The sequence below is a fragment of the Stegodyphus dumicola genome, chromosome 6 (genome assembly GCF_044657685.1).
Source record: "Stegodyphus dumicola isolate Sdum_Otavi_A_Nest chromosome 6, ASM4465768v1".
In the NCBI taxonomy this organism is placed as follows: domain Eukaryota; kingdom Metazoa; phylum Arthropoda; class Arachnida; order Araneae; family Eresidae; genus Stegodyphus; species Stegodyphus dumicola.
In genome coordinates this window covers 140598445-140619458 of record NC_140773.1, presented here as the reverse complement: position 1 = coordinate 140619458, position 21014 = coordinate 140598445, and the positions used below count along the sequence as shown (strand labels likewise).

The 21014-nt window shown below is 31.2% G+C and overlaps 1 long non-coding RNA gene across 3 annotated transcripts; it reads left to right on the top strand.

Moving 5' to 3' along the window:
- The first annotated feature begins 868 nt into the window (after positions 1-868).
- Positions 869-19472, top strand: LOC118188456 (uncharacterized). Of its 3 annotated transcripts, XR_004758120.2 has the most exons (5): positions 870-6115; positions 17014-17179; positions 18369-18528; positions 18838-18901; positions 19374-19472. It is a non-coding gene; the product is annotated as an uncharacterized LOC118188456 (long non-coding RNA). The 3 variants fall into 3 exon arrangements; XR_004758119.2 differs by lacking the exon at positions 18369-18528 and having other exon boundaries at positions 869-6115; XR_004758118.2 differs by having other exon boundaries at positions 18369-18901.
- Positions 19473-21014: the final 1542 nt, after the last annotated feature.

Sequence of the window (21014 nt, the reverse complement as noted above, 5' to 3'; positions counted from 1 at the left end):
ATAGCCTGTTAGCTATTCGCACCGTCGGTGCGATTAGCCATTGTGCTTAGAAATGAATATCCCGGCCTGCTAGTGCAATGTCCATCTACAGTGCTAGTCTCTCAACAGATAAAAATCGGGAACGTAGTTCTCATCGAGTGTGATGACAAAGGCAAGGTGCTGTGCCCTGTAATAAAAGTAATTGAGCCATATCCAGGAAAAGATGACAACTTACGAGTAGTTCGTGTCAAAACCATCTCTGGAGAATTAGTTCGACCATTCGAGAGAATATTCCCTTTCGAAATACCTTCACTTTTGGAGTCAGGTGAGACAAATGAAATTAAGACGCAGGGTTAAGCCAATTTAGTTTCAAAAATACCAAAGAATAATTTAGGTCCAGATGTCGTGACTAGAAGTGAACGAACAATCAAAATTCCATCTAGATTTCTTACCTGAACACTACTTGAGTTATTTCAGTGTAGAAATTTAAGAATTTAATTTTTTATATTTACTATTTAGCCTTGATTATTTGTATGAATAATATTTTGTTATATACATGTATTATTTACTAAAAATATTGATTAATTGATTATATTATCTTCTAAGTTTAATTGTAGTAGGATTATATTAAAAGAGTAAAACCATATTATTAAGTTGTATTTTGAAAGATGTTTTGAAGTAACTTGTAAGTAAAATGTCAAAAATATTTTAACGGGGACTGGAATTAAATCATGAATAACAAAATTTCAATTGTAAAAGGAAAAAATTAAATGCGTGTAATCATTGTCATTGATCGGAAATCAGTTGACTTTTCAAGGGGAACTATTAAGTGTATGTCATCAATCAAAAGGTGGGAGCATTGTTAGAACCATGCCTCAGGTGTTATATTTCTTTCATAGTTTGTCATTTTATGAATGGCAACCTCTTGATAATTTTTCTACGGATTTTGAAAATAAACATGACGCTTTGGAATATTAGTGTAAAGGTATTTTATTTTAAGTTTGTTAGGAGAAAGGAGAATTGTTAGTTCTTGCAAATCTCGAACATCAAGCACTATCTAAACAATATTTAAAAAATCTAATCTTCACGTTGTGGTAGCGTGTGAGACCCCATTAGAATAACGACTGTATAGCAAGACTTAGCAAGAAATCAGAATTGTGTGAATTATAATAGATTAATTTTGAAGGAAATATTCTCTGAAATGATGGTATACATATCAACTCAAAGCATAGCGAGCAAAACGATTTTTATTAAAGACATGCAAATTTTTATTGGTGGGAAAATGTTAGTGTGAACTATATAAAAACTGATTTGGGTAAAATTCATTTTAACCAGCTACTTTTATTTCTGACTGAACATCGTGTTTTATGCAAAACAATTATATCACATGAAAATTCTGATGTTATGTATATAGCAAAGAAACTGCATCTAATAATCATTTGGGTAAAAAAGTACCTTGAATACATACATATCCTTCTCTGCAAAGGAAAAACAGCACATGTATATGGCGTCTGTAAGGAGTAAATTAAACATACGTATGTGTACATCTTATAGAGGGCAAATATCATCTGCAGCAATTCATTTGGGAAAAGAGTGCTTTAAAAAAATTACATGTATGTATATCACATTAGACAAACTCCTGTCTACGAGATTTGGAGTAAGCTATTTCGAATAAAGGCTCATATTTACCCAGACAGAACCCTCATCTTTGTATATATAAGAGAGCTGTTAATTTTACCAGGATTGACTGAGAAAATTGTGATTTTACAGCTCTATCCAAAGCTGTATGTTGGATTGAAAAATTTCTCTGGTTTTTAAGTAATTGATTTCAAAAATTAAAATAATAATTAATATTTTATAGAATAGTGTTAATTTCAGTGAACATTTAATAAAGTTTTTATTGGAATGCACTCATTTGTAGATAAAATATAGAGAAGTAATTTTGTCAGTGCAATTTAGTCCTTCTACACATGTATGGAAAACCTGCTACACAATGTGTGCTGTTGACTGACATCATTGTACTATCATTTCCTTATATTTCTTCATGCTAGCATTTGTTTCTCATGCAGGAAGCAGGGTTATGTAACTTCCAGGTTTATTATTGTTTTTAACAATGAAATTAATTTATTATTAAATGTCCATAATTGTCATCTGGGGGAAAGTGCAGAATCGCCCACTGCTTGGTGCATTTTTAAGAATTGCACATACTCGGTATCCATGTACACATTGACCTATTTTCACTTTAAAAGTCAATGAAAATTTAAAAAATCCAATTCTTCTTACTCTTGTAAAAAGCGCCAAATGAATAAGAGGACGATTCTGCACTTTAGCCATCCTCTGAAGTAAAGTAAATATAGATATGTAACAAATTGTTGTATTTGGACCCAAACAACTATTTGAATATGAATGTGGTCATTCACATAGGAGAGAAACCTCATGTAACAAACCTCATGTAATGTTTGTAACAAGACATTTGAAAAAATGAATACTTTAAAAGAGCATATGCTTATTCACACAGATAAGAGAACTTACATTTGTGAGGTATGTAAGAAGTCATTTACACGCAGCAGTGATTTAAAACGGCATATGTTCATTCATACAGGAGAAATACCTTACGTGTGTCAAGTATGTCATAAGTCATTTAAACACAAAGATTATTTAAATGTGCATATGCTTTCTCACTCTGGAGAGAAATGTCATGTTTGTAAAGTATGTAAGACGTCATTTACACACAGCATTAATTTACTGAAGCATCTTCTTATTCACTCAGGAGAGAAACCTCATATGTGCGAAGTACGCCAGAAAGCATTTGGAGTCAAGAGTGCATTAAAGGAAAATATGCTTATTCACACAGGAGAAAAACCTCACGTGTGTGAGGTATGCAGTAAAGCATTTAGAGTCAAGCGTATGTTAAACAAACATATGTATATTCACACAGGAGAGGAACCTCGTATATGTGATATTTGTCAGAAACAATTTATAAACAGCAGTAATTTAAAGAAACATATACTTTATCACACAGGAAAAAAAACCTTATATATGTGAAATATGCAACATACCATTTAGAGTAAAGACTACATTAAGGAAACATATGCATGTTCACACAAGGGGGGGGGGAACTCATGTTTGTGAGATATGTAGCAAAGCATTTAAATTTATGAGTAAGTTAGTTGACCATATGCATATTCATACTGGAAAGAAACCTTATGTATGTGATGTTTGTAAGAAATCATTTACACAGTTTGGTGGTTTTAATGCACATTTCCGTATTCATATAGGAGAGAAACCTTATGTATGTGATGTCATTTGCACTCAAATGTAATTTAAGAATTCATATGCATATTCACACAGGAAAGAAATCTTATATATGTGATGTTTGTAAGAAATCATTTACACAATTTGGTGGATTTAAGGTGCATTTGCGTATTCATACAGGAGAGAAACCTTATATATGCGATATTTGTAAAAAGTCATTTGCATTCAACTGTAATTTAAGAAAGCATATGCTTGTTCACACAGGAGAAAAACCTCCTGTGATCAGGACCAGCATCAGAGAATGTGCAACAGATGCAGGTGGCAAAATTTATAGAATTTAGCGAGCTACTGGGTGGTAGATGCTAGGAATCAAAGTAATTGCACTACGTGGCAAGAAGCCTAGGCTGGCACTGTGTGTAATTTATGTTGTGAGTCATGTAATCTAAAGGGTAATTTAAATATGCATATGTATGTTAGTTGACAGAAAAGTCTGTGTAATGTATGTAATAAATCTTTTAGAACAAAGAGTTGAAACAATCATAGGCGTCTTGCAGGAAGGATAACTCATCTATATTATTATGCAAGAAGTTTACTCACAACAGAATTTTAAATATGCATATGCTTAATCATGCAGCAGAGAAACCTAATGATTTATAGAATTCATGATTTTTCACACTGGAAAGAAACTTTTGATGTTTGGTATCTAACATGCAGAGTGAGATTTAGATGTGATAAAGCCCTAAGCTATTTGAGATATGGGGGCCCTTTATAAGTCTGTTATACTATAATTTAATACTATATTTTAAATTTTGGGGGCCCTAAGCTATAGCTTGTGTAGCTTATACGTAAATCCTGCACTGCTAACAAGGCATTTAATGAAAGAGTATAATTAGGATCAGCCTATGCTTATTTATAGAAGCGAAATATCATGTCATTTTTTATGTATCAAGTTTTTAGAATAATAAGTGACTGATTCTCTCATTTAAAATCAGGGGACTGTATAGTCTTTGATTTTTTTTGCTCGTGTAATTTTTATCTTCCATATTGGATGTATTTTACAGCATTTATGAACAGTTAAGAAGTATGATATATTCGGTTTTGTGACTTTCTGTTAAGCCCTGCAGGCAGAAGATTTTTCACTTTAATAAAATGTCTATTATGTCTTGAATAATTATTATCTTGTTTGAACAAAGAAAGTATTTCCACGTGGTGCCAATTTATGATAAAATGATTTTGATATGAATACTTTTTTCTCCTATTGTTTTGCTTTGTTATTTTGAAAAGCTTGTTTTTTAAACATACCAGCATTAAAGAAGCTTAAGCTGGCATTGTGTGTTCTTGTAGATAAATAGGATTACAGGAAGATTTCTGAAGATAAACTGGATTATCTTTAGATTACGTAAAACATAATTCCTGAAGATAAACATTCTTTTATTGTTAAGAATGCCTTGATATAAAATATCACTAAGTCTACATAATATGCAAGAGCTTCTGGTGTTGAGAGACAGTGCCATAGCCAAAGTTTGCAGCCTGACATTGTCAATGAACATATCAAGTTGTTTCTTTCTGGTGGTTACCAAGACAATTTACATAACAATCACAACTTACCCTTTAACTGTAGAAGCAAGATGTTAAATCTGTAATCTGCTAACATGCATTTTGTAGATCACTTATATTTTAATACTTCAAAGTGTTCTACTTAAAATGCTAATGTATGGGGTAAAAGTATAGTTTAGGGTACCTCTTGGCAATTTTTGGTGGTACAGTTCTTTGACTCGTTATTTTGGCTTGCGAAGCAGCAATTTTTGCACCAAAAATCGCCGCTACACAAAGCCAAAATAACAAGACAAACAATTGCACAAACTCGGTATCCATGTAGACATCGACTTATTTTCACTTCAAAAAAAGTCATCGAATTGCACAAAAATGGCATTGCGCACTCCTTTGACTTAATCCATGTACACGTTGACCTATTTTCACTTTAAAAAAAAAATCCCCAAATTGCACAAAAATGGCTTTGTGCACTCTTTTAACTTTATCCATGTACACGTTGACTTATTTTCACTTAAAATGTCAAAGGAGCACCAAATTCTGCAATATAGGCAAACAAAGAATATATAATCTCAATAAAATGCATTTTAAATCAAACAATAAAGTAACATAAAAAAGGAAAAACATGGTATACATTTAAGCACTACCAAAAACAAATATTCACTTAGCATGATTTTCGAGTTTTCTTCGTACACCCAGAGCCACGTAAAAATTAAAATATCAATCATACTCAAATGACTTTTTTCAAACCAGGTACTCTTTCTGATCGAACACTTCACATAGTGACCATTTACACCTTTCTTCCTACAAACCCATTCAAATCCAACTACACGTTTCTTACGTTCGACTAGACGCATATCCTTCCTACATACAGAGTACTTATAATGGCTACTAAGTAAACCTTCATTTACACACCAGTCAATTAAAGCTCCTCTTTCGCTCCAAATCGTACAGAAACTTCAAATTAATCTTACTACATTCGACCATTCTACCGTCTAAAGAATCAAACCAACACACACCACTAAAAATGCTTACAAAACATCCCATGATTCAAAATTTCCCAGAATCATGCACCCGATTACATCACAACAGGTTTTCCATAACATTCAACTACTCAGGCTACTATAAATGAAACAACAACTTGGCGATAAATCAAACAACTTCGCGATAATGCAAGGGGTACCTTAAAGTCTACTCTACCCATGTATGGTTATAAGTCTTATATATTAAACTTGGCTCCTACAAAGTTTAACATAGAATACAGAGCAAATTCCCTTGAATTTCAGACTTTTGTCAGGACATTGCCATCATGCTGATCAAGCAACTTGGGGTATGTCAACTTTCCAATTCATCGAACATAAATCCATATATTTAAATATGGCAAGTACCAGTGGTCTTAAGAAACTATTTGCATTTGTATTTAAAATTAGAGTTAATAGTTATTGTATTTTTAAATTACTTATTTAAAAAAGTACGATTAAAGACTGCAGAAATGCTAAATTCAGCAATATTTCTTTTTTTTTTTTTTTTCAAATGTGTATTGCAGCTGGTACTATTCTGTTATCAGGACCAGATTCAGAAACATACTATGTATGTATTGATGTATATATGTACGTACAAATGTATGTGTGTGTAAATCTATATATGCACATACATTTATTTCTAAATCCAGTCCTGATAACAGAACAGTGCCTTGCAATATTCAGTGTTGGTCTATTTAATATTGTAATCAAAGTATTGATTATATTTACAAACATTTGCTTAAGCAAATATTTAAAATTTTAACTAATAGTGAGTTTTTTTTTTTTTTTACTTCAAATGAAGTAAGCTTAAAAGTTTTAAAAAGCATTAACAGTTTTTTCCTATGAAATGTAAATTTTAGTTTCATTATTTTCCTACTTATGCATGAATTCAAAACAGTGCATTATTTGTGCCTTTTAAGAATATTCTGGTGTTAAGTTATTATTTTATTATAAATAAGAATATTTGAATTTAGGTTATTAATTTTTAGTAGGGTATGGTGGGGTTAAATGGGTCATTTTTGAGGTATATTCACATTTGAAGTTTTTGAAGCAATAAAACCATAGATTTTTCTTTTTTTTTCCAATTGCACCTTAGCATTACATTCTTTCTGAACACGTTGATGTAGTTTTATCAAGCATTTTGTAATTATAAATTGATAGAATTTAATTTAGTGTCTGTCAAAAGTGTTTTGACCCATTTTATTCCAGGATGGGTGAAGTGCTTCATAATGCATAAATGATGCAAATATAAATAGGCCTATTTATTATGAAATGCATTAAAATGCATACAAGCATCAGCAAAACAACACAATTTTTGAATTTTGAAATGGTATTGTTTACGGTTATTGAAAACTTGGCTCTTCTAAAACTTTATAACAAGAGTCTGTTCAACAGTATCAATATCCTTTCTTCCAAGAAAGACATGAAATTTCCCTCTTGTGAATTTAGTTACTTCATGTGTATGTCCTCATCATCAATTTGTGTGATTTGACCAATGAATGTTTTTGTAAATTTTTTTCCTTTATTCGCACAGCAGCACCCTCGGGCTGGGCAAGGTCGACTCAGCCTTTCATCCCTTGGGTCGATAAAATGAGTGCCAAGTTCTCTTGGGGACTAAACACTGGGGGTCCTGTGACCCCCAAGCTGACCACTTGTTCAGAGCATATGCTTATGCACCCCGGGGCCCACGGCCAAGAAAGCAGATTTCGGGGCCTGCAGGCCTTGGCCCATTAGGGCTGTTTGCGACACTGAGTTTTTGAGTTTTTTTGTCTTTATATTCAAAAAGTACCCATTTTCCTGGTAAAAATTTTATATCTGATTTCTTGATCACCTTGCTGTCATACGATTCTTCAGTGGACTGGATTTTTCTTTTTCATTTTCTTTCATGCTTAGCCTGTGCTCCAAAGTTAATCTTTTTCTTATTGGCCTGTTCAGTTTCTCTATGTGAAGATGCTCTATTACTTTAGGTTCTGTCAGAACTCCCCAAATTTTATGTTAGACTCTTTTCCTTTCATTTTTAGAATTAGCTTTTGCAGCTTTAGTGACACTTGTTTGTACAAGTGAAAGAGTTATCAATATAGCAGATTTCAGTTCTTTGAATGGTGATGATAATTGATTTAACATTTTGACCTAAACTAATAGAGCCGGGGCTTTGGCAGCTGTAAAAGCCTTGAAAGGTCAGGGTATCTTGAAACGAATGCTTTCCCCCCTTTAAGAAATCACTTTTTATTTGCAACAAAGATCCTTGTGTGATGTTTAATGGATTGTCAGAGGGGTGCATATATGTCACAAAAGGAAGGGAAGTGAAGGGATTAGTTATTAGACTTCAAAATGCTTTTCATCATTGAGGGAAAATTTCATATTACAGTTGCTCTAGATTGAGTCTACTGGGTATTACGCAGAAGGAAATATGTAAACTTCCATTTAAGAAAATGTCATTCTTTATATTATGATACGTTACTCTTGTTTTTACAAAATTTGTTTGAATTTTAAATTACACTGCAAAATTATGTGTCTTTACTAAATGCTTATAGTTATTTCTACCATGTCTTTATACTAATGTTATGTCACAAAATTATTTCAATTGTTTGATTATTTCATGGACAATTTAAAATTTAGCTAGTCATCATCTGTGTTTTTTTTTTTTTTTTTTTTTTTTTTTTTTATTTTTACTGTTAAATGTCCTTTTATAATTTTAAATTTGTTTTGGTATATATTATGAAATATAGCTATATCTTTGAACTTTCTTCCATACAGGGAATAATTAAAAAATAAACACTTAATACTATGGAAATGATTAAAAATGAAAGTTCAGTGGAACTGTAAAATTTATGCTCTATGGGCTTAACCCCTTAACTGCCGCGGGCGTATATATACGCCTTGCTCAGCCGATGCCATAACTGCCCCAGGCGTATGTATACGTCCTTCCAAACTGCTATCATTTGCTTTGCGCTGCTACACCTAAAATTATTCGCAAAGTTAATGCATCGGCTGCGCATCTGGGGCTGTTAACGCATCGGCTGAGCAAGGCGTATATATACGCCCGTGGCAGTTAAGGGGTTAATGAAATTTTAATTTTACATAATTGTCAAAAATCTGCTTCATAACGTACTATTTAAGGAGAAAACTTTCAGCAAATTAGAATAGGTCTGGTTTAATTAAAAATAATTTTATTTTATTATAGACAAAATCAAAATTAAGGCAATAAGATGAATTTCCTTTTTTATGTTATTTCATTGTTTGATTTTAAATGTAGTTTATTCAGATTATATTTTTTTTGTTGGCTGCTCTTTTGACTTTTTAAGTGAATATAGATTGATGTGTGCATAGACAAAGTCAAGGGAGTGCACAATGCCTAGTTTGTGAAATTCTCTGATTTTTTTTTAAGTGAAAATAGGTTGATATTACATGGAAACCGAGTTTGTCCAATTCTTTGACTTGTTATTTTGGATTTGTGAAGCAGCTATTTTTGACCAAAAAATTGCCGCTACACAAAGCCAAAGTAACAAGTCAAAGAATTGCACAAACTCAGTGTCCATGTAGCTGCCAATTATCACCAAGAGGCACCCGTAAATATATTTGTACCTAAATTTTAAATCAAAATAAAACAAGGAAATAACATAAAAATGGAAATATATGTTATCTAATGTGCAGAGTATGAAACAAAAATATTAGGTTGATCTTTACAATATGGTAACTGGTAGTTTGGCGACATTTTGGAGGCGATAAAGGTTACTACCTGGGACTTTGGTAATAATGTGAGCAGTACTCAGTTCCGATTACGCATTATTTTGCGTGAGGGAAATGAGAGATCATGGGATATGTCATGTGATATTAATGGACGAATTACGGTTCTTTAATCGGAAAAGGGGGGAAATCAGGAAAAAATGTGGAAATTTTGTATTTAGCTTTATACTGTGTTGTGTGAAACAGTGTTGTTTAATTTTTGGATCCCATGGCCCTAACTAAAGTTAATTCGAAATGGGTATTTAGGCATTGTGATAAAGAGAAGTTTGCTTTTTATTTAGCGGAGGAAGTATAGAGGAAAAATTCGCAGAAAAAATCTTTCAATAATTTTATTGAATGAATTAGAAAAGTGTATCCGCCACGTAATCAAGATTCTGAAGCAGATTAGGTAAGTTAGTATTTTTAATTATTTGAGGATATTATTTTTATGCATTGTTCTAAATGTAAGGTGGAAAGGAATTTGGTATTATTGGGAAAATTGTTATTAGCAATGATTGAGTTTAAAGTAATTAGGATTGTAATGTAATTTTTATTAATTTAATGTATGTGCTCATTTATATTTTAAGTAGTGGTTTTGAATTTAATTATATTTTAATGAAATGATAGTTATTTTGTGAATTTTATGTTTGTAGGAATTTGGTATACGTTTAAGTTTTAAGTTGAAATAAACGTGCATGGAAATAATTTAAATATTTGATACTAAGTATTTGTAATGCTTGCGGTATGAATTCGTTGGTGACGTGTATAATGTAATAGATGATTTAGAGGTAAAAGTTTTTGGATATTTTATTTATTTTATATGTGGAAATGTTCATATTTGTAAAGGGTAAATACTTTTTCGTGATCAGGTAATTTCATATATGTTCTTTTTACCAGGTTTAAAGATTGAGAAAATTGTCATGTATTTTCGTGAAATTTTTCTAATTTATGAGAAAAAAGCAGTGTACATGGATATAGTGAAGAGTGTGCACAATGCCATTTTTGTGCAATTCTGGGATGTTTTTTTAAGTAAAAATAAGTCGACGTGTACATGGTTTAGTGATATTTTAATTAAATGATAGTTATTTTGTGAATTTTATGTTTGTAGGAATTTGGTATACGTTTAAGTTGAAATAAACGTGCATGGAAATAATTTAAATATTTGATACTAAGTATTTGTAATGCTTGCGGTATGAATTCGTTGGTGACGTGTATAATGTAATAGATGATTTAGAGGTAAAAGTTTTTGGATATTTTATTTATTTTATATGTGGAAATGTTCATATTTGTAAAGGGTAAATACTTTTTCGCGATCAGGTAATTTCATATATGTTCTTTTTACCAGGTTTAAAGATTGAGAAAATTGTCATGTATTTTCGTGAAATTTTTCTAATTTATGAGAAAAAAGCTGTGTACATGGATATAGTGAAGAGTGTGCACAATGCCATTTTTGTGCAATTCTGGGATGTTTTTTTAAGTAAAAATAAGTCGACATGTACATGGTTTAGTGATATTTTAATTAAATGATAGTTATTTTGTGAATTTTATGTTTGTAGGAATTTGGTATACGTTTAAGTTGAAATAAACGTGCATGGAAATAATTTAAATATTTGATACTAAGTATTTGTAATGCTTGCGGTATGAATTCGTTGGTGACGTGTATAATGTAATAGATGATTTAGAGGTAAAAGTTTTTGGATATTTTATTTATTTTATATGTGGAAATGTTCATATTTGTAAAGGGTAAATACTTTTTCGTGATCAGGTAATTTCATATATGTTCTTTTTACCAGGTTTAAAGATTGAGAAAATTGTCATGTATTTTCGTGAAATTTTTCTAATTTATGAGAAAAAAGCAGTGTACATGGATATAGTGAAGAGTGTGCACAATGCCATTTTTGTGCAATTCTGGGATGTTTTTTTAAGTAAAAATAAGTCGACGTGTACATGGTTTAGTGATATTTTAATTAAATGATAGTTATTTTGTGAATTTTATGTTTGTAGGAATTTGGTATACGTTTAAGTTGAAATAAACGTGCATGGAAATAATTTAAATATTTGATACTAAGTATTTGTAATGCTTGCGGTATGAATTCGTTGGTGACGTGTATAATGTAATAGATGATTTAGAGGTAAAAGTTTTTGGATATTTTATTTATTTTATATGTGGAAATGTTCATATTTGTAAAGGGTAAATACTTTTTCGCGATCAGGTAATTTCATATATGTTCTTTTTACCAGGTTTAAAGATTGAGAAAATTGTCATGTATTTTCGTGAAATTTTTCTAATTTATGAGAAAAAAGCTGTGTACATGGATATAGTGAAGAGTGTGCACAATGCCATTTTTGTGCAATTCTGGGATGTTTTTTTAAGTAAAAATAAGTCGACATGTACATGGTTTAGTGATATTTTAATTAAATGATAGTTATTTTGTGAATTTTATGTTTGTAGGAATTTGGTATACGTTTAAGTTGAAATAAACGTGCATGGAAATAATTTAAATATTTGATACTAAGTATTTGTAATGCTTGCGGTATGAATTCGTTGGTGACGTGTATAATGTAATAGATGATTTAGAGGTAAAAGTTTTTGGATATTTTATTTATTTTATATGTGGAAATGTTCATATTTGTAAAGGGTAAATACTTTTTCGCGATCAGGTAATTTCATATATGTTCTTTTTACCGGGTTTAAAGATTGAGAAAATTGTCATGTATTTTCGTGAAATTTTTCTAATTTATGAGAAAAAAGCAGTGTACATGGATATAGTGAAGAGTGTGCACAATGCCATTTTTGTGCAATTCTGGGATGTTTTTTTAAGTAAAAATAAGTCGGCGTGTACATGGTTTATGTGTATGTGTTATTTTGAAAAACGCGTAAGGAGTATGGTATTGTGCACTTTTTCCCAATTTTGCAGTGAATATTTGTCATGATTAAGCAGTTTTGTTTGATAAAATTTCTAGCATAAGTGTAATTCGGCTAGTAGATTGTTGGAAGAAGTGTTCAGTAGATAAGAAGAAAAGAAACATGTCTTTACTTCGTGAAGACAAAATGGCGGCGGGGAAAAAAAAATAGAGGGTTGCTGTAGGAGAGTTGGTTGCCAAATTTTCGCCAAAAAATCGCCAAGTTACCATACTGTAAAGATCAACCAAATATTAATTTACTTTGTTTAGAAATTTCTGTGTCTTCAGTGTGTGGCACACAGAATTCCTTAACACCATCGAAAACCTGTTTAAAATTATCTGAACTAGAATCTGTATACTGCTATCGCCGCATACTGAATTCACAAAAGAAGATTAAAAAATATCCTTCATAGTGTCAGACTGTCGGTGGCATTTCTTTCAAAAATCCCTTTTTATGACATCCCACATACCTTCAATAGTGTTTATGTGAGCATTTGTAGCGGCACAGCAGGTCACGTGAACGTTTAATCATTATAAAGAGCAAACAAACAACCTTTGTTTTTAATCATATAAATTTTAGGCAACAGCAAGGAAATGTCAGTCTCAATGTTGCTTTCATCAAAACAGCGACTGCCAGGTGAATCGTGTACTTGCCAACCTCTTTCCAAAAATAAAATATTTAATTGATACTGGTGCAAATGTGTAGCTATTATCAAAAATGTGTACTCTGTGTTCTAAGCCTTCCCAGAATTTGGTTTTATTTTGCCACCAATGGAACTAAAATTCCCACATTTGGCACTAAATGCCTTAGTGCCAAATGTGTTTGAATTTACTTTTACGTCGTACTTAGTTTGAATTTAAATTTATGTAGTACTTTTACTTGGTTATTTGTCATTGCAGATATAAATTAGCCAATTATAGGTGTAAATTTCCTTAAATATGGATTACTTGTTGATGTTGATAATAATTGCCTTATTGACTCTAAAACTAATTCGTCATTGTGTGGTAAATTGTTTGGGAATTCTTTTGATTCAGGCATATCTGTACTTCTTGGTGATTCTAAATTTGATAGATTACTAGTTGAGTATTCTGAACTCGCTAATCTTTCTTATGTAACCAACAAAAATCAGAATTTAACAATTTTCAATTGTGTTGAGACTAAAGGCCCTCCGGTGTTCTCTAAGGCTTGTTGTTGGTCTCTGGATTTATTCCAAGCAGCGAGACAAAAGTTATTTCCTTATGTTACAAGAAATCATTTCGCCATATTATGAAACAAAAATCCAAAAGCCCTTGCACTACCCCTCTTCACATAATCCATAAAGTTAATGGTGACTGATATCCTTGCGGTATTAATTGCTGCCTGAATGCTATGACTATCTCTGACTGGTGCAAATTCAAAATTGTGCACAGATATTTTTTGGGAAAAATATTTTCTCAACACTTGATTTGTCTAGGGTGTACCATAAAATTCTTTTTAATCCAGAGGATATGCCTAAAACAGCTGTGACAAAACCAATTTGGATTATTTGAGTTCCTTAAAATGCCGTTTGGTTAGTGAAATGCAAGTCAAACATTCCAAAGATTTATTCATCAAGCACTTTTTGGTTTTGGTTTTTGTATTCCCTACTTCGATGATCTACTTGTGGCTTCAGCGGATGAAAATGAGCATCAAAACCACCCTCATTTGATTTTTGATAGGTTGAAGAAATATGGGTTAAAATTAAATGCTGCTAAATGTGTCCTTGGAAAGTCATTGGTATCATTTCTTTAATATTGTCATTGGTTCTTTTAATTGCCTTTTCTTCTATTCGTCCCTTTTTTGAAAAAATCTGAATAATTTTTAACTTCTCTAAACCTGTGACAGTGTCCGACCTAAAGAGATTTTTGGCAATGTTGAATTTTATTGGCGATATTTGCCCAAGGCTGCAACTACCTGTGCATCACTTCATTCTCTTTTGAAAGATTCTAAGAAAAATGATAAACGTCATATTCTTTAGACAGCGGAAACAACTGTGGCCTTTGAAAAATATAAAACTGATCTGGCAAATGCAGTGACATTTTGTTACCATGCACCTGGTCAGCTGTTGTCATTAATGGTTAATGCTTCAGATGTGGCATTTTAACTGTTTTTCATTCACTACATGATAAACATCTTCAACCACTAGCTTTTTTTTCTCCTGAAAATTAACTCCAGCTGAAATTAAATACAGCAAGTATGATAGAGACTTACTCGCTATTTATTGTGTTGTAAAGAATTTTCCACATAATCTTGAGAGACAGCATTTTACAATATACTCAGATCATCGTCCTCTAACATTTTTATTTAGAAAAAATTTGGATTCAACATCCCCCAAGCAGATAAGATATATGAATTATGTTGCTCAATTCAATACTGATATACAACATATTCCTGGGCCAGAAAATATCATAGACGATGCATTGTCAAGAATTGCTGCTGTCAGTAAGCTGGACGTAACAAGCTTTCACAGATTGCTGAGTCTCAACTGAATGAATCTGAACTGAGTCAATTACTGTATGCAGAAAGTAGGTCATTAAAACTACAAAAGATCAAGCTTTTGCCTGATTAAAGTATATACTGTGACGTAAGGGGTGACAAGATCTGTCCTTTTTTTCATAACCAATTGCAAAAGGCAGTGTTTGATTCTCTTCATGGACTTTGTCATCCAGGTATATGATCCACACAGGAGCATAGCTAGAGTTTCCAGCACCTGGGAACAATTGAAAAATTTGTGGGCACCCCTTGGATGCTGTGCCCGGGGACAGATGTCCCCCCTTGCCCCACCCTATGTTGAATAGTGCTGATGCTCACAGGAATAATTGTGCGATTCTAAATCAGATGATAGTGGTTCAGTGAGTTTTAACATTTTTACATTTTTAACAATATTTTAATTCACTACAGAGCATATTCTTAGGCTGCCGCCTTCAACATAAGCAAACTTTATTCTCTTACAACCTTTGAGCATCAGCGCCGTCTAGCTCTTTTTCCTTTTTAAATTATGCAACACCTTAGCTACATCACTGGATCCCCAAAATGATTCATTCTGGCTCATTTTGTCTGGCCTTTCATGTCAAAAGATAGTGTTGCTTAGACTTGTGCTTTCATCGACTGCCAGAGGTCCAAAGTCTTACAGTGTGCTCTCAACCCATTGCCGTACTTCACTATATCCAGTCAATGTTTTGAACAAACTTTGCATTTGGATATAGTCAGGCCTTTGCCATCTATGAAAGGATACTCATACTTTTTGACCCTCATCAACCAATTCTCCCGATGGCTGGAAGCAATGCGAGTAGATATTTCGACAAAAACTATCGCTGAAACATTTTTTAGCCATTGGATTGCTAGGTTTTAAGTTCCCACTACCATAAATATTGATTAAGGCTGACAGTTTGAGTCATGCATGTTCACTACTGTTAGTAAAATTCTTGGTGTTTACCGAATTCGGACTTCTCCATACCATCCTGCAGCTAATAGATTACTTGAGAGATTCCATCGTTCACTAAAACAAGCACAGAGTTGCCAACTGTCCTGATTTAGGCGGAAGACTTCCTATTTTTAGCCATCCTCCTGCCAACCCGATTTGTAACAGATTTCTCTTGATATTTCCTTATTCTTAAGATTTCCCATGATTTTTATGTATCTTGGACTAATACTTCATTATTCGCACCAAAAAAAGGTGAATGTGGGTGAACTTGATTTTTCTTTAGATTACATCTAAAAGAAAACTGAAGTTGTTTTGTCAGTGAGAAATTATGCCCCCTTCTGCTTTGTGAATGACACTGCATTGTGTTAAAAAATGTTGTGTTCCAGTTTTTGAATCAGCATTGAGTGCCACAGCACGTCATCTGGCATATTAGACAATGAGCACAAAGCAAAATCAAGGCTGTTATATCAGTCATCTTGTCGCTGAGTGATGTGAGTGCATGTGATTTCGAGAAATAGTTTAACAAATTATGATCTTTATTTTAGTTATGTTTGCAAAAAAGGTAAAATACTGATGTACTTTTCAAAAATCTTGAACAGATGACTTTCCTTCAATTATTTCCTCAAGGAAATGTAATATGTTTGCAATGTGTACTGCTTGTCTTTGCGATTTCGCATAGTTGAAGCACCGATGTTGTCAAACATGTGCATACACAAGAGCAACATGAGTTTTCTTGAAAAAAAACAAAAAATTAAATTTTTCTGTGGAACCAAAGGACCAAAATGTTATTAATGCAGAATGCCTGTTCTCTGGCTTTTTACTGGAGCACAACCTGCCACTGAATGCATTGGATCATGCTGCAGCTTTATTTAGAAAGATGTTTCCCAATAGTGAAATCCCTATCGGGAAATGTGATGACAGATCACACATTGAGTTGATCAGTGTTAAATGAATGTCACTTACTGCGCATGCCGAGAAAAAAATTTGGCACGATTTGAAAAGAAGATAAATACGGTATATGGTTGATGTACGACTCTTGAGTGTTAATAGTTGTGGCATTTAAATCTTCATAGAATACATATATCTAAAGTGTAAATTAATTACTGTGTTAAAATACAATTTTTCTCTGTAAGGAATGTCAACATTGTTACTGCTTTAACAACTGTAAAGTTCAATGATATGGTCAAGTATAAATTCAATTGAAGAATGCAAAAAATGGGTAAAGGAAGTCGGCGTAAATTCAGATACCCCAGTGGATAGTGCAAGAGCTCTAAACCAAATGCTACTACTTGCTTTCAGGTATGTATATATTTTTCCATTTCAGTAAATTTGATATGTTATAAGTGCAAGTTCATATACTATGTCACAGTATCATCTTTCTTAACACACGTACAAAACTTCACTACAATATAATTAATTTTTTTAACATTTTCTAAATTTCTATATAATGTAAAGTTAAGTAAAAAGTTTTAAGAAAGGATTTGTTTCCTTACTGTTCTAATTTTTCGAAAAGAACACATCATTTTAAAAAAACTTCAAGAAGAAAACTACAGTACTAAGTCCATAATCCAGACTCGTCGGGACTTCGGCTATTCCAAATTAGGGGTTTTTCCGGATCATAGATCATCAATTTAAATCTGGTAAGATGGCATGCAGAAATTATATAATTAAAAATTATATAATTAAAAATTTGAAACCGTAATTTATGAAATAAAGAGCAATTATGATCTAAAAGGTATCAAATTTTACAAAAAAAAAAAAAAAAGCTTAATATTTATTTGTTTACTTTATTAAACATTTCTTTCAATGTGCGCATGCATAAAGCATACATTATGCGCATGCATAATGTGCACGTAATGTATGCACATTCTTCATGCGCATGCGTAAAACATACAAGAAAAAAGTTTGTGGCTTTGAGGTCCGGATTATAGATCATTCCGGATAATGGACATCCGGATTACAGACTTTGTACTGTGTTAGTATTTACAGTGTAATTTTATTTCATATAAAACTGATGCAAGATACATGTACTTAAGTCATTTTACTTTACTAAGTTTTATAAAAATAACCATATTTTTTTATCTCAAAATGTGCTGAACCTTTTTTTTGAAGTTAATGTAATATAAAATAATGTAATGAATTGTGGTATAACTGTAAAGAATTGGTGAAAATAAAATATAATTGCTTTAAATTTACTTAACTCCATATGCTATTAAATATCTGTTGAATAGAAAAAGCTGATGAAATATCAAATGTTCCAAGCTCTATTTTTAAAAGGCAGATGATTATAAAACATGTAGGAATTGATGATGATTTTTAATAATCCTTTAGTAAAGTCAGGAATAAAATATATTTGGTATATGTAATTTTTTGTGAATGTTTACAATAACATTTCACTTTTTAATATTATAAAATATACTTGGATTGTTTTCATGTGTGCTCTATATTATTGCAAATTAGTTCTTCATAAAATGATTTATTTCTGCAGTGAAAAGTATGCATGCCATCATGCAAGTTATAGGAAAGCATGAACATGTACTGCACATGTACGAGGAAGGCAAGATAACAATTATGACTGTAAATCATCACTGCTTATATCTGTCAAGCTGACTACACAAACTATAGTAGCAAAAGATAAGTTGTAGAAAGTGTGTAACAGAGATTTATACATACATTATAGTTAGTAAATAATCATTCTTAACTATAAATAAAATTTAAATATAATGAAATTCAAACCCCTTATTTCATTTTTTATAATTTCTCTTCTTATTACGAGGGGATTTCACAACCATTGACTCCTCTCATTGTTAAATAATTCATTTAGCATTGAACAACATATTATTTTATTGGTTAAAAAATAATAAAATATTTTGTGTGTATGACCAAGCTATGATCTAAGATTTTTCAATGCTTGAAGCATCATTTTAAAGATTTTTATAAAATTGTTTTAATTTCAGGCATTGGCAGAGTGAATGGCAGTTGAAAAATTTTGGCCCTTATTCTGGAAGTGGAATGTTAGATGTAAGTAATGATGTCTGAGTTACTGATAATAATAATGTGAAGCACTTAAAATTGTAAGCTTTGCTAATGGAAATGTAATAGGCAATTGTGGTTGTTATGAAAAAGGTGAAGTTTCAAATACAGTTGTTTCAATTAAAATTATTATAGACATTATTTAATTTTGTCATAATGCTAATTAAATATATGAACTAAGAAAAAATAAAAATTAGTACATAAGCATACTAAATAGCTCAGAGTAAGATTTCCACTTAATTTTATAATAGGCACTGATTCATGCATACAATGGCTCACACACTGATATAAATTTGGTGTGCTTTTATACTATTTACAAGTCTCCAATATTCAGATTTGAATTATCATCTTTCATCAAATTCAGTTAATCAGGCATTGTTGACTTTATTAGTTTCTTGCAGATGTGTGAAGTTTTGAAACATTTTCATATTCAGTGTAGTTGTTGTTGTTATCTTTTCAGGTTTTCGCATAATATCAATCAAAAGCATTGCCTCTCCATTTTCATGGTCAAAAAGATAAAGTTAAAAAAAAAAAAAAAAAAAAAAAGAAAAAAAAGAAAGAAAGAAAGAAAGAAAAAAAGAAAAATGGTAACTATCATATCTAAAACGTTCTTTTATTACACAATTATTATTTAAGTCATCCAAATGAGAAACTATTTTTATAATGCCTTTTTTTTTACTTTTCCAATATAGCATGTTATTGAAGCCATTTGAAGTGTAATTATAATATAAGCAAAGTGTAATTATTATGTAATTAATCTATCTTTCCTTCAAATATTTCTTTAAAATTACGAGAGACATGGATACCTTTGAGCTGTGATTAACAGTCTTGGGGTAATAACCATGATGGATAAGAAAACAGATGAATAATAGATTACCCATTATCACCAATATATAATACAAGGATTTAAAAATGAAGATTGCTTATTAGTGTAAAATTTCATTGTATAATAGATATAAAAATTATAGAACTGAAAATTTGTCACATATCATCTTTGCTTGTTACGATATACATTGGAAATAAACAGTCTGCTTCTGAAACAGAATAAGTATCAAATATCACTCTTGAAATTTTTTGTATGCATGGGGTTTTACTGTTTGGTACATTATACAAAGAACAGTATATATAATGATTATCAAGTCTGCACAGAAATTTTTAATGCAAAATTCTTGTGCATAGATTTAGTTGATGTTTTGTAAGACTTGCCAATATTTCAGACTTTTATTCTAAACACTGTGACAAAACAATTGTAGATTACATTATGTAACTTATATTAATAGCTTTCATATATATGTATAAAATACATATTCTTTGTGTCTTGGTGAAAACATTCTGCCTCAAGAACTAGCAAGTAATAGAAACTGATGGTCAAAAGATTGATGAATATTTAATAATTTTGATGGGATAGATGAAACTTTATTTAAGAGCATAAAATAGTTTAAAATATATTAAAAATGGTTTTTGCAAAATGTTTCCTAATATTTTATCTCAGACTAAATGATACACATTATATTTAGTGTATAAGTTCATGTTCTTTTGTCATAAAGTACGTTTTATTGAAATTCGTGTTCAATTGTAAAGTTAAATTTATAAAAATATGATATTAAAAATGTATTGCAGATATTAAACTAGATTTTAATTATATGTAATTTTGAAATTTAAGAGATCTTGGATGCTGTAATTATTTTTAATGTTTTTATTAAATTTTTAAGTAATACATTACACTCACATTAGATAGTGAAATGAAAGAATACTTAGGGATATAATTTGGCTGCATTTTGTTGTTTCTCTGTTCAATTCATATGCATTCAAAAAATTACTCAAGGATTCTCATGAATACCATCTCAGACAGTTCAGAAGTATTTCTGAAAAATATCTGTAATTGCTTAAGAATTGTATCTTTTTGATAATATTTTTTTTAGCCTTTACAAGTTAGTGCCAAAATTATTTTGTAAATTAGAAATCTTTAAGGGGATTAGTGTGTTTCACATAGTTACCCTGGTGCCACACTATAGCACTGGAATTGGTAGATACATAAATGAATGTTTAATTAAAAATGTCTAATTCCTCTTTTATGATATTTCAAGAATTAATACTAATG